This window comes from Pseudoliparis swirei, chromosome 6, assembly GCF_029220125.1.
Source record: "Pseudoliparis swirei isolate HS2019 ecotype Mariana Trench chromosome 6, NWPU_hadal_v1, whole genome shotgun sequence".
Classification (NCBI taxonomy): Eukaryota; Metazoa; Chordata; class Actinopteri; order Perciformes; family Liparidae; genus Pseudoliparis; species Pseudoliparis swirei.
This window is the reverse complement of record NC_079393.1, coordinates 3,465,428-3,480,446: the sequence shown is the minus strand read 5'-3', so window position 1 is coordinate 3,480,446 and position 15,019 is coordinate 3,465,428.

Here is a 15,019-nt window from a genome sequence, read left to right as displayed (position 1 = left end):
CTAGCTATGCTGCTAACACTAACTATGATGCTAACACTAGCTATGCTGCTAACACTAACTATGATGCTAACACTAGCTATGATGCTAACTCTAGCTATGCTGCTAACACTAGCTCTGCTTCTAACACTAGCTATGCTGCTAACACTAGCTCTGCTTCCAACACTAGCTATGCTGCTAACACTAGCTATGATGCTAACTCTAGCTATGCTGCTAACACTAGCTATGATGCTAACACTAGCTATGCTGCTAACACTAGCTATGCTGCTAACTCTAGCTATGCTGCTAACACTAGCTATGCTGCTAACTCTAGCTATGCTGCTAACACGAGCTATGCTGCTAATACTAGCTCTGCTTCTAACACTAGCTATGCTGCTAACACTAGCTATGATGCTAACACTAGCTATGCTGCTAACACTAGCTATGCTTCTAACACTAGCTATGCTTCTAACACCAGCTATGCTGCCAACACCAGCTATGCTGCTAACTCTAGCTATGCTGCCAACACTAGCTATGCTGCTAACTCTAGCTATGCTGCTAACACGAGCTATGCTGCTAATACTAGCTCTGCTTCTAACACTAGCTATGCTGCTAACACTAGCTATGCTGCTAACACTAGCTATGATGCTAACTCTAGCTATGCTGCTAACACTAGCTATGCTGCTAACTCTAGCTATGCTGCTAACACTAGCTATGCTGCTAACACTAGCTCTGCTTCTAACACTAGCTATGCTGCTAACACTAGCTATGATGCTAACTCTAGCTATGCTGCTAACACTAGCTATGATGCTAACTCTAGCTATGCTGCTAACACTAGCTATGCTGCTAACTCTAGCTATGCTGCTAACACTAGCTATGCTGCTAACACTAGCTATGCTGCTAACACTAGCTCTGCTTCTAACACTAGCTATGCTGCTAACACTAGCTATGATGCTAACTCTAGCTATGCTGCTAACACTAGCTATGCTGCTAACTCTAGCTATGCTGCTAACACTAGCTATGCTGCTAACTCTAGCTATGCTGCTAACACTAGCTATGCTGCTAACACTAGCTATGCTGCTAACACTAACTATGCTGCTAACACTAGCTATGCTGCTAACACTAGCTATGCTGCTAACACTAACTATGATGCTAACACTAGCTATGCTGCTAACACTAGCTATGCTGCTAACACTAGCTATGCAGCTAACACTAACTATGCTGCTAACACTAGCTATGCTGCTAACACTAGCTATACTGTAAATGCTATCAGCTCCTATGGAGTTGTCCCTTTCCACAGTCAAAGTAATGTTGTTTGCGTATTCATGAGTAGTATAAGTATAGTTTAGGACACACTCTCTCCTGTGTACGACCTGACTGGAAACCCCCGTCTGCAGCCGCTGTAGCAGCATCCTGTTGCCTTCACTTCCCAAACACATCCGGAGTCTGGATTACAGAAAATACCAGATTTTGCACAAGCCTGTCAAATATTTAAATAATTTTAGGAATGCTAATGCAATTGTGAGAGTTGATCTCATTCAGATTGTTGCTCCAGTGAAGTGGTCTGCCTGTCATCACACAGCGGCTTCATTATCACCACGCATAATGTTCAGAAGAGAAATATTGTTTTCAGGAAAAATACCCAATTTTTTCTCGTTGCACACACTGAAAAATTGCTCACCAATCAACTGTCTTCATTTACCAGCATAATAAAAATGATGTAATACTCGTGCTGTCGCCACAATTTCTAAAAGAAAACAAACTGCACCAAAAAAAAGGTTTCTCATTGAATCAGCTGGTCTTTTAAACCGTTTCTGTAACTGAATGTTGTTTCTGAGCCTTCTTGGCTCTGCAATTGTAGTCTTAAAGTTATATATTCAAATCGGGAGTCTCACCTTTTACATTGTGTGATATATTTGATGTTGATTTCCATACAGTCACAGAAGAATAACGTGTTGTGCTGCAGCGTGTCTCAGATATTTGAGATGACCGCGGTGTTGACGGTCAGTCATAATCTCAGCTCACCTCAAGCCAAGAAGCAATCTCTCCTGACCCATCCACCCATAACCCTTTCACATATTATATGTATCAAACCATGAAGAGGTTATTAAATAAGGTGGATATAGGTAAGTAATAAGTTAGTGTTGAAGTTTAAGTTAATTATTTGTTCCACTTCACTGCGTCTCATAGCAAATTTGTGTTTTAATTAAATTACAACATTTCATTTCCATCATTCTTTTCCACAAGGCCATTTATACATCAATATAATATAATCAATATAAATCTATTACGCTGTCGGCTCTGTAAAACGTACTCTGATTATTCGGTTGAATAACAATGCTTACGCTTCAAAGTTTTATTAGGACTCGGGGACTCAGGGAGTTACCGCCTTAGAGAGTGAGGGATACACGGAGGTTTAGATAACAACTCTTTCCTGAGGCAGTTACGCTCGAGACAAAATAATTCCATTAATCCAAGTATAAAAAGGTAAGTTCCAAACCTTGAATGGTAAACAGAGAACTCTGACATCAAAGGCAATTTTGACGAAATTCTGAGCACGTGTGGTTGACTCCACACAGCTCTCAAAATGGCGACGGTGTTAACGACACGAACGGTGTTTACCTGGGTAATTCTTGAACGTGACGCAAAGCTTCACAGATAAGCAAACTAGTAGCTACATCGTCCAACAGTGAGAACGAATGAGACAGCACAAAAATAAATGTTGTTTATTTTAGATTGTGTCTATATGCTAAGTACCGCGCTCCCGTCTCCCATGTAAAGAGACGGAAGTTGTTGTACTTGCGGTACAAGACTGACCATGAAAGTTTAATGCCAACCAAAACAACCACCCTAGAAATGGAAGTGAAGCTCTGAGTCTATTTTCCCATACAGCATCTATATCAACCCATATAGCATCTATATTATCATGTAGCATCTATATCAACCAATATAGCATCTATATCAACCCATGTAGCATCTATATTACCATATAGCATCTATATTAACCCATGTAGCATCTTTATCAACCAATATTGTCAGGCCGAGATTCCGATCAGGACTCAAATGCTGAGGCGTCAGTGAGCAGTTTACTAATCACAACAAAAACTCTCCTAAGAGGTGGGTAATAAGTCTTCCAAAAAGGTTCGGTGGCTATGAATGTGGCCTGGGTGAACGACCATGAGACGAAACACTTTGGCACAGGACAGAGGGAAGACGCAGACTATAAGCACATGAGGGTAATGGGGAACAGGTGGAAACAATCAGGGATCAGGGGAGACAATCAGACCGGTGACACATGAGGAAGGGCAAGTGACCTGAAACGAGAGGAGAGTTAGCCTTCAAAATAAAACAGGAAGTTACGAGACAAAACCCCAAGACAAGACAAGCTTCACCACGGTGTGACAGTACCCCCCCCCCTAAGGGCCGACTCCTGACGGCCCAGGCAGTTCAGGATGGTCCTTCACAAAGTCTTCGATGAGGGACCGATCCAGTATAAACCGGGATGGGACCCATTGACGCTCCTCCGGGCCGTACCCCTGCCAGTCCACCAGGTACTGCTTGCCCCGACCACGGTTGCGCACAGCTAATAACTTCTTGACCTTGTTGACAGGACCCCCGTCTATTACTTCAGGAGGAGGAGGGGGCGGGAGGGGCGGGACCACGGAGCTCTCCCTGACTGGCTTGACCTGACTGACATGGAATGTCGGGTGGACACGGAGAGCCCGGGGCAGACGAAGGCGAACCGCTGCAGGCCCGATAATCTTGGTGATGGGGAATGGCCCCACGAAGCGCGGTGCCAGTTTCTTCGAGAGGCCTTTGAGGGAGAGGTTCTTGGCTGAGAGCCACACTCTCTGGCCCGGCTGGTACGCAGGGGCGGATCGTCTTCTCCGGTCGGCGGCCCTTTTGACCCGGTCTCCTTGGCGGATGAGGAGCTGCCGGGCGGCCGCCCAGATACGTCGGCAACGGCGGACCATGGCATGGGCGGAGGGCACAGACACTTCCGGTTCCTGGTCCGCGAAGACAGGAGGCTCGTAACCATACACACATTTGAAGGGTGAGAAACCTGTGGCCGAGGTGGGCAGGGTATTATGGGCATACTCGACCCAGACCAGGTGCCGGCTCCAGGTTGAGGGGTTCTGGGACACCAGACAGCGGAGACCGGTCTCCAGCTGCTGGTTGAGGCGTTCGGCCTGGCCGTTGGCCTCGGGTGATAGCCTGACGTGAGACTCGCCGTGGCTCCGATAAGCCGACAAAACTCCTTCCAGAAGCATGACACGAACTGGGGCCCCCGGTCGGAAACGATGTCCCTAGGGAAACCGTGGACTCTGAAGACATGGTTAATCATAATCTCAGCTGTCTCTTTGGCTGACGGCAGTTTGGGTAAGGCTATGAATCTTGTCATTTTGGAAACCTGTCCACCACGGTAAGAACTGTGGTGTTACCTTCGGAGACCGGGAGGCCCGTGACAAAGTCCATGGAGATGTTAGCCCATGGTCTGGAGGGGATGGGGAGCGGTTGTAGAAGTCCCATCTGCCCAGAGGACGTCTTATTCCTGGCGCAGACCGAACAAGCCCCAACGTACTCCTGGACCTCCCGTTCCATGGACCGCCACCAGAACCTCCGAGAGATGGCAAACATGGTCCGCCGAACCCCCGGATGACAGGAAAGCAGCGAGGTGTGAGCCCAGTGGATCACCTGTGGGCGCAGCTCAGCCGGAACAAACAACCGATTCTCAGGGCACCCACTAGGTGGCGGACTCTCCCCGTTTGCCTGCTTGACCTGCTTCTCTATTTTCCAAGTCACCGCTCCAACCACACAGGTTCGTGGAAGGATTGGCTCTGGTTCCTTGGCAACAGGCTCGGGGTCGTAGAGACGTGACAAGGCATCGGGCTTGACGTTCTGGGACCCCGGCCTGTACGAGAGGGCGAAAGAGAAGCGGTTAAAAAAGAGCCCCCACCTTGCCTGGCGAGAATTCAGTCTCTTGGCTTTACGTATATATTCCAGGTTCCTATGGTCGGTCCAGACGATAAACGGGTGTTCAGCTCCCTCAAGCCAGTGCCTCCATTCTTCCAAGGCCAGCTTGACCGCCAACAGTTCCCGGTTGCCGACATCATAGTTCCGCTCCGCCCGCGACAGACGCTGCAACAAGAAGGCGCAGGGATGCATCTTACCGTCCTGTTCAGACCGCTGGGACAGGACCGCTCCAATCCCCTCATTGGAGGCGTCCACCTCGACCACAAACTGCCGCTGGGGATCAGGCATCGTGAGGATGGGAGCCGTGGTGAAGCGGGTCTTGAGGTGCTGAAAGGCTGCCTCCGCCTCCGGGGACCAGAGGAAGCGCACCTTCGTGGAGGTGAGTGCATGGAGCGGAGCTGCTATTGCGCTGAAGCCTCTGATAAACCACCTATAAAAGTTTGCAAAACCGAGGAACTGCTGGACCTTTTTGCGGCTATCAGGTGTGGGCCATTCGGCCACAGCGCACTTTAGCCGGATCCATCTGCACCCTTCCAGGAGCTACAATGAAGCCCAGGAAGGAGATGGTGTCGGCATGAAACTCACTCTTTTCTGCCTTCACATAGAGTCTGTTTTCTAACAATCGTTGGAGAACCTGGGACACATGCTTTCTGTGAGTATCTAGATCTGGTGAGTAAATGAGAATGCCATCCAGGTAAACGTACACAAACAGGTCTAAGAAATCACGGAGTACGTCATTGATCATAGCCTGGAATACAGCTGGGGCATCACTAAGTACTCGTAGTGGCCGCTAGGAGTATTAAATCCTGTCTTCCATTCATCTCCTTCTCTGATCCTGACTAAATGATAAGCGTTGCGTAAATCTAACTTGGTAAATACCTTAGCCTGTTGCAGTTGGTCAAAAACTGATGTCATGAGAGGTAGGGGGTAACGATTCTTAATGGTGATGGCATTGAGGGGGCTGTAATCGATGCAGGGTCTAAGGGAGCCGTCCTTCTTCCCTACAAAAAAAAATCCGGCCCCTGCTGCTGATGACGAAGGACGAATAAGCCCCGTCCTCAGCGATGACTCTATGTACTCTTTCATGGCTGCCTTCTCCGGCCCGGAGATGGAGTACAACCGGCCCTTGGGAATGGGGGAGCCCGAAACCAGGTCTATGGCGCAATCATAAGGCCGGTGTGGGGGAAGTGACATGGCCTTGGTCTTGTTAAAAACCTCTCGGAGGTGGTGGTAGCAGGGAGGTACGGCGCTTAGGTCGGACGTCTCAGAGTCTGTGGTAGAGGTGATGGAAAGGTGATTAATGGAAGGCATGTTAATCCCCTGGATAGAAACAGGTTTGCAGTGGTCCGCACAATCCTGCCCCCACCCCATGATTGTCCCCGTCTTCCAGTTTACGTGGGGGTTGTGCTGACATAACCAAGGATTCCCCAGGACTAGAGTCTGCGAGGGCGATTCAAATAAATATAGGTTCAGGAGTTCCCTATGCTCCTGGATCTGCAGTTCCAGTAGTTCTGTAGTGTGCGTGATCCTGAATAGTTCTTTGCCGTTGAGGGTCCTGACCTTGATGGGGCTGACCAGGGGTTCCGATTTTAACCCCAAAGTCTCCGCCAAACCCCAGTCAATTAGGTTCACATCGGCCCCGGAGTCTATGAGTGCCTTAAAGTCAATAGTGGTGGCATGGTGCGTTACCTTAACTGGCGTCAGGCTGCGCCGAGCGAGGTCTGTGGCTTGGCTCACCTCCTGGGGTCTTTTGGCCGGACAGGCGGCGACGAGGTGGTTAGTCTTGCCGCAGTAAAAGCAGCTGCCCTCCTGCTGGCGCCGTCGTCGCTCCTCCGGTGTCAGCCGCATCCTGCCAATCTGCATGGGCTCCTCTTCTCCAGCGATGGAGGAGGGAAGGCAGTGCTCAGGCGGCGAATAACGGGGAACCTGCCCGCCCAGGGCAGGGGAACGTAGATACCTCTCCGTCGTCAACCCGCTGCTCTGTGGTTGCCGGAGCTCACGAACCCGGTTGTCTGTCCGGATGGCAAGCGAGATGAGTGAATCCAGGTCTGCAGCCAGATCCACTGGCAGCAGCAGCTCCTGGATGCGAGTCGCCAGCCCCTTCAGGAATATGTCGTACAGGGCTGTGTTGTCCCACCCACTCTCCACCGCCAGGGTGCGAAAGCGGATGGCGTAGTCGCACACCGAGTCCCTGCCCTGTGTCAGCCTGCTCAGCTCCCTGGCCTTTTCCCTGTCTGAAGACACTGGGTCAAAAATCCACATGAGGGCAGGTCTAAAGTCTGTGAAAGAAAAGCAAAGCGGAGAACCACGCGCCCACTCAGCGGTGGCCCAAGCTCTGGCTCTCCCTGCCAGGTGGGAAATCATGAAGGCTATTTTCGACCTATCTGTGGTGAAGGCCTGCGGCAGCTGTTCAAAATGTATCGAGCAGTCAACAAGAAAAGCCCTGCATTGTCCTGGTTCCCCAGAGAAACGCTCCGGGGAGGCCAACTTGATTCCCACCCCGGTCATGGGAGTGCCCTGGGTCGGAGCCACGGCAGCTGCTGGAGCTTCCTGCGCCGCGGGTGGCTGGGCTGGCTGCTGCAGGCGGTCCCCCAGCTCCCTCACCTGGGACACGAGCTGACCCAGCTGAGCCGCCATCGCCGCCTGAAACTCCTCCTGACGGGAGACGCGGGCTTCCTGAGCGTGTAGCATGGCCGCCCACTGGCCAGCCTCTGCTGAGTCCATACTGGCCAAAGTGTACTGTCAGGCCGAGATTCCGATCAGGACTCAAATGCTGAGGCGTCAGTGAGCAGTTCACTAATCACAACAAAAACTCTCCTAAGAGGTGGGTAATAAGTCTTCCAAAAAGGCTCGGTGGCTATGAACGTGGCCTTGGTGAACGACCATGAGACGAAACACTTTGGCACAGGACAGAGGGAAGACGCAGACTATAAGCACATGAGGGTAATGGGGAACAGGTGGAAACAATCAGGGATCAGGGGAGACAATCAGACCGGTGACACATGAGGAAGGGCAAGTGACCTGAAACGAGAGGAGAGTTAGCCTTCAAAATAAAACAGGAAGTTACGAGACAAAACCCCAAGACAAGACAAGCTTCACCACGGTGTGACAAATATATCATCTATATATAACCAGATAGCATATATATTACCATATTGCATCTATATATATCCATATAGCATCTATATTACCATATAGCATATATATCAACCCATGTAGCATCTTTATCAACCAATATATCTTCTATATATACCCATATAGCATATATATTACCATATCGCATCTATATATATCCATATAGCATTTATATTACCATATAGCATCTATATTTACTCATGTAGAATCTATATCAACCAATATATCATCTATATCAACCCATATAGCATCTATATCAACCCATATAGTATATATATTACCATATAGCATCACAATCAACCCATGGACCATCTATATCAAGCAGCGACTTCCAGCGCTGAAAAATGTATCCGATGCGGAAACTGCAGTTCCTCAAATGGCCACTGGAGGCTAACTCCAAAAGCCATTTGATCCTGATAGACCTGCACGTTAAGATGTTTACACAGCCGGAGCAACACAGGCTTCGGTCTCTGTCGCTAAGATGCTTGTTCGTGACGACTGTTCATGTTAATATTCCTCATTACATTATTTTAAGACTTAAAGGTTGAGCATAAATACGGCGTGGCTAGCTAGCCACATCATAGAAAACAGCAGAACATCAGGACACAGTCTAAGATGTACCGTCGACTGAGTCGAAGAATATTCCATGCAGGGCCGTTCTTTAGTTCTCTAGTTCTTGAGTTCTTTAGTCCTTTAGTTCTTTACTTCTTTAGTCCTTTAGTTCTTTAGTCCTTTAGTTCTTTAGTTCTTTACTTCTGCATTTCATTGTACAGATGTGTATATTTAACCTCCTTGCTCGGCATCATCTGTTATATAAATCAACATGTATCCACTGGCCTTTTGGTAATGTCCCTACCCTCTGGATCATCTCTCTCAATGGATTCCTGCCGGAAAACAAATTATATTAACGTCCTCTCCTCTTCGCTCCTCGTGCCTCTCGGCGTGGTTTTACCATCTGAAGAAGACATTACGGAAGAGAAGGGAAAACAAAAAAGGACTCTCTTTCTTTCATGACCCTCGGCTTCAGACACAGCATCCCGGTGCGTCCCTGTTGAGTCATGTCGCTGCAGGACGAGAAACCATCGACCTGGGACCAGAACGCCCGAGTGCAGGAATCAAGAGAAACAGCTGTAACCCCGTAAGCGGGGTCCAGTCCCCCGCTCGGCCAGCGGGGGGCCGAGTGAGCAAATTTCATGGGAGGAGAGGGGGGGGGGGGGGGGTGCAGTGTAAAAAAAGAGGCTTGGTGGGCTAAAGGGGGGGGGGCTGGTGTCAGGTGCTAAGACATGACACACACGTGACGGGTGAAAGCCCATTTGCCGCTCGGCGAGGCTGTGACAGATCCAGGAGTCGAGGGGAGGGGCGGGGCTTGGGCCCTTGATTGGCAGCTTATAAGAAGTGAAATGTGTGTGTGTGTGTGTGTGTGTCTCCTCCGGCGCTGCGTCCTCACCTGGTTTAACTCACACTGACAGGTTTTACGTCGACAGAATTAACCCCCCGGGGAAAAGAAGTTTCAGGTTCCTACTTTTTAAATTTTTTCATAAAGCCAATTTACGTCAAACCTGAGAGCCGACATGGAAAAACAAGGCTTTACGCAAATTGTTTATCAATACGACATCATATTAATATTCTCTCCCGGCATAATTTTAAAAAACTGACTTAGAGACAATTGATTAAATATTGAGTTTTGCTGAGCTCGGCATATTGGGCAATAAGGATGCTCATCTCTGAGTAAATAATAACCATCAACGTTTTAACTCAAGCATGAGCCGTAGTATAGTATTGTTTTTTTAAGTCTAAAAGGAGATGTCAAGGAGAGCCTGTTTCAATTGGCCTGATGCAGCTGATTAATATATATTATACAATTCATATTTGCATTGTTCTCTGTGATTTACAACTACATATATAAACTCTTGCATGTGATTTACAGATAGAAATATATACAAAATAAGTATTAAAACAAAGTGCCATGTGTGTATAACTGCATTGCATCCAGCTGTCTTAAAGACCTCCATCTTTTGAGGGCTGTGTAAACTTCTCCTGCCTCTCCGACGACTAGAGGGTGAACAGATGTCACGGCATCCAACTGGCGAGCGTTACTCTCACATCCAGTTGGGCGGTCTTGGCTCGCTGCAGCCCCCCCCCCCCCATTCATTCTGGGGAGCTAAAGACTTGACATGCTGCGCTTAGCTGATAACTGATTGGTGATATATTAAAATACATATTTATATAAATATCAATATATCGTTATATGTTTTTAAATATATCGTTATATATATTTATAAAATATTTTTTCTATATATATATATATTAATATATACATATCATTTTTTTAAATATATATATATATATATTAATATATATATACACATATATTTAATAAATATACATATATATATATACATATCTTTAAATATATATATATTTATTAAAAAATTTATATATATATATTTTGTTTTTTTTATATATTTTATATATACATATAAATGTATATATTAAATATATATATTTATATACAAAATAATATATATAAATAAAATATATACACATATATATACATATATACATATATATATATACATATTTGCACTCAGAAGGACTGGAAGGTACTTCGGGAACGATCTGCTGAACATCAGAGGTCAACGCCGCGCTCCTCTCGGCGTTGACCTCTCCAGTGTGTGAGCGAGCGTTGGCTTCCTCCGTCCTCGCGGCGCCGCGGCCCCTTCACGGTTCGCTGCTCCCTTCCAGCTAATTCCCATCCCGAGGCGTGAAAGCAGGAGAGTCCTGATTATCCTCCGTCACGTAGTGGAGAAGGAAAAAAAACACAGCCCTAATTTACACTCCCCCCCCCCCCCCCCACTGCTGCAGAATCATTATCTGCATTGGTGGCGTTGCACCAAAAAGGTCAACACGGATTCCTTCAGTCACGAGCGAGAGGGACTCCTAACGGGTCGGAGAGATTAATCCCGTCTCCCACGTCCTCGTCCAAGTCTGACGTGAAAAGCAGGAATTAAAGGAGGAGGCCGCTATCTCTCAGAGCTCTGCGAAAACAACTGGAAGGTGTAATTGAATTCCCCCGGGCGGCTCCGGGTCCTTGAAACCAACTCCGTTTGACTCCTCCGTCGACATCGGCGACGGAGGAGTCAAAGGGAGTCGGGTGAGAAGGAGGCAGCCTCGCCTCCCTTTGTTTTAAATACGAGGCGTTTCACATGTCACGGTCCTGGAGTCGCTCAGCAGGCAGCGGGACTCTCGCCGCTCGGAAATCTGGATATATGTTTGTTTTTGAGTGAAAATTTATTTTATTTTAGTGCATAAAACACATAAATGACTTTGTCAACTCTTTCAAGCCGATATCTCCGCCTGACGGGATGCAAGGTCAATACACTGCTGCTTCATATGTGTATATATATATATATAAGTACAAAAATAGCTGTTTCACATGCATTTTATATACTTGTAATTTGTTCAGTAGTCCACAAACTAAGCCTGAGGGCCAGAGAAGGATTAATGCAGATTATTCAAACATGTAACGGTTACAAATGGGAACATAATGAGGGGAATAAAATGGAAAAAATGACCTAAATACATTTTAAAACTCCAAAAAGGATTATAAAACACGTATAAAAGGTCTTTCATATAACTTTAAATAACTCACATAATGACGTTACGCCCCAGGATTTAACTCTGACCTCTCTTTTTGGAAGAGGCCTGTCTCCCGGTTTCAGGTATAGCCACGCCCACTTTGGAGTTCCTGGAGCATCTACACTTGAGAGGCATCAGCCAATCAGTGGCACCGAATAGAAACTTCCAGATCCAATGCTTCTAGGCTCGCGGCTAACAGCGATAACGGTGCTCACGGTGCAGACAGAGCTAACGGTGGTTTACTTGAAGGGAAGTGAAGCCAAAGGCGGAAGCGTCTTAAATCGTGCATCCTCTCCACCGACCAGCAGGGGGCGACTCCTCGAGGTCCGAGTAAATAACCCGACTCCTTCAATACAGCATGATCCCCCCAATTAGGGTCAAATACACCGTGAAGCAGATTACGCTTCACGGCTCATGCCGGGTCCAAATATGGTCACTTCAGTAAAACCAGTTGCAAAAAGTCAATAAAGTGACGGCCATAATCCAAGATGGCCGACGGCCAGAATCCAAGATGGCTCAAACAAATGGCTTGTTTCAGTCTCTTTCAGTCTCGGGGAGCTTTGACTGCACTCGACTGCTGTTGCCTTCACTGCACCAGATTCAAGGATATTAATAAATATCTGCATTTCACGACTGCGTGTTATTTATTAAACTGCACTGCAAGTTTTAATCTATTTCTTATCTTATTTAAAAAGGTTTTCTCTGCGTTTCCAATGAATCTTCTTTGGCGTTACGTTTTACCGGTTTTCCGTGAAGCACTGATGAATTGCCTTGTTGTTGTAAAGGTGCTAAACGAAAACACCCGCCCGTATCTTAATATAGATAACAGAGTTCTGCTGCTGGATTAATGCTCAGAATCAAGTCCAACATTATCTGATGAGCACTATTGTGGATGATGGTAATAATGAAACGCTCATATTTGGCTACTTCGGGGTACCTAGGACATGGCGGCGCCGATGGCTATCTCTGTGTTCGGGGCCCGAAGACTTCGGTTCACGGTGACCGGTAAGAATGCAGATTAATCAACTCCACATTAATCTGAGCTAACGCCGGAGAGGCCGGGTAATAAAAACATGCATAACGCGCCTCAGCGGCCTCACACAATCTCCATTCTCGGCTTCATTAAAGAGATATCGCCTTCACGCTGTGGAAATAGGATTTTGATGAGCGATGGCCGGCGTTTCTTTTTGTTTGGCAGAGCTTCAGGAAAGATAACACAACGCGTTAAGGACTCGAGTCCCCGGCGACGTCGATCTCTCTGGCGAAGAAAGACCGAGAATCTCATCTTATTGGCTCCAACGCTTCCTCCTCGCTTTGTTGTTGTTGTTGCGTATGCTTGAATAATTCAGGAATATTTCTTCCTCATCTCCCTTTAAATGCAATCAAAGCCAGGCTGTAATTATATCCTTCGGAGGATCTGGTTTTTTTCAACCATACCTTCTGGGCACTTATTGGGAATTTGCATGTGTAATTGCTCCCGCTCCCCCGCCGCGCTCCGCAGGTTTGCCGACTAGCAATAAACAAATCGAGCGCTTCTTTCCAGCGGGGAAGTCGATAGGGAATCGTTTTCCTTTTAATCATCGGATACTTTGATTGTGAGGAAAAGGCTGTTTGTAACCCGAGCGTCAGTCAGAGGAGCTCCAATAATCCATCCGTCAGCCGCCGCTTGGCACGTAAAGTGGATTTTATTGTTGCTCGGCTGGATGAGCGCTAAGGTTAGCTTAGCACAAAGCGTGCACCGCGTGCTCCCTAAGGAGGAGACAGGAGAGTTTAAAATGAATGAAAATGGACTTTATACAACGGAAAAGACGAGAAATGTTCTCAGCTGACCGGAAAAGAATCGATAGAAAAAGTGTCGAGAGCGTTTAACCCCCCTTTTCATTTACGATATCCTCTACTAATGTACGATATATTCTACCTGTTTACGATATATTCTACTCATGTACGATATATCCTACTATTTCACGATATATTCTACTAATGTACGATATATTCTACTAATGTAAGATATATTCTACTAATGTACGATATATTCTACTAATGTACGATATATTCTACCTCTTTACGATATATTCCACCAATGTACGATATATCCTACTATTTCACGATATATTCTTCTAATGTACGATATATCCTACTATTTCACGATATATTCTACTAATGTACGATATATTCTACTAATTTACAATATATTCTAATTTACAATATATTCTACTAATTTACAATATATTCTACTAATGTAGGATATATTTTACTAATGTACGATATATTCTACTAATTTACGATATATTCTACTAATGTAAGATATATTCTACGAATGTACGATATATTCTACTAATGTACGATATTCTACTAATGTAAGATATATTCTACTAATTTACAATATATTCTACTAATTTACAATATATTCTACTAATGTACGATATATTCTACTAATGTACGATATTCTACTAATGTAAGATATATTCTACTAATTTACGATATATTCTACTAATTTACAATATATTCTACTAATTTACAATATATTCTACTAATGTACGATATATTCTACTAATTTACGATATATTCAAATAATGTACGATATATTCGACTAATTTACGATATATTGTACTAATTTACGATATATTCTACTAATGTACGAAAAAAGAGAGATTAATGTACCCTTTAAATGTACTATATATTTATATATTTTACTTATGTCCGTCTTTTCAATATTTTTAATTTGAATTACATTTTTTGTCATTAACACATTTTTTGTCAAGTTTTTTTTTTCAATGAAACTGAAAGATAATCATTAAATAGGAAATTGTCAAGAGCGATGGATAACCCATTTTAATTTACTAGATATGTTCTACTGTCTTTCTTTTATTTCTTTTAATTACATTTTTTGTCATTTATAATGTTTTGTTGCGTTCTTTTTTTGTTCATTTGAACTGAAAAAAAAATTTAAAAAGAAAAGTTTAAAAAACAAAGAAACCCGAGAACACGACTCCCAGTCCCAGGTGGAGACTGGGAGTCGACCAGTAACCTCTCTGGTGAGAGCGCCGTGCTCTTCATTATTCATTGAGTATTGCATCAGTTAAAAGAGAAACACAAATGTAAGAACTAAAGCGTCTTCCAACAACACGTCCCCACAGACTATGGGAAATAAATAGCTTTCCTTCAAAAGAAGAAAGGACGCCGTGTTACACATTTATTCAACCACACACACTAAGTGTTGAATTGGATTTCTCTCTCTCTCATCCTTTATTGTTCATCTCCCTCCCTCCCTCCCTCTCTCTCTCTCTCATCCTTT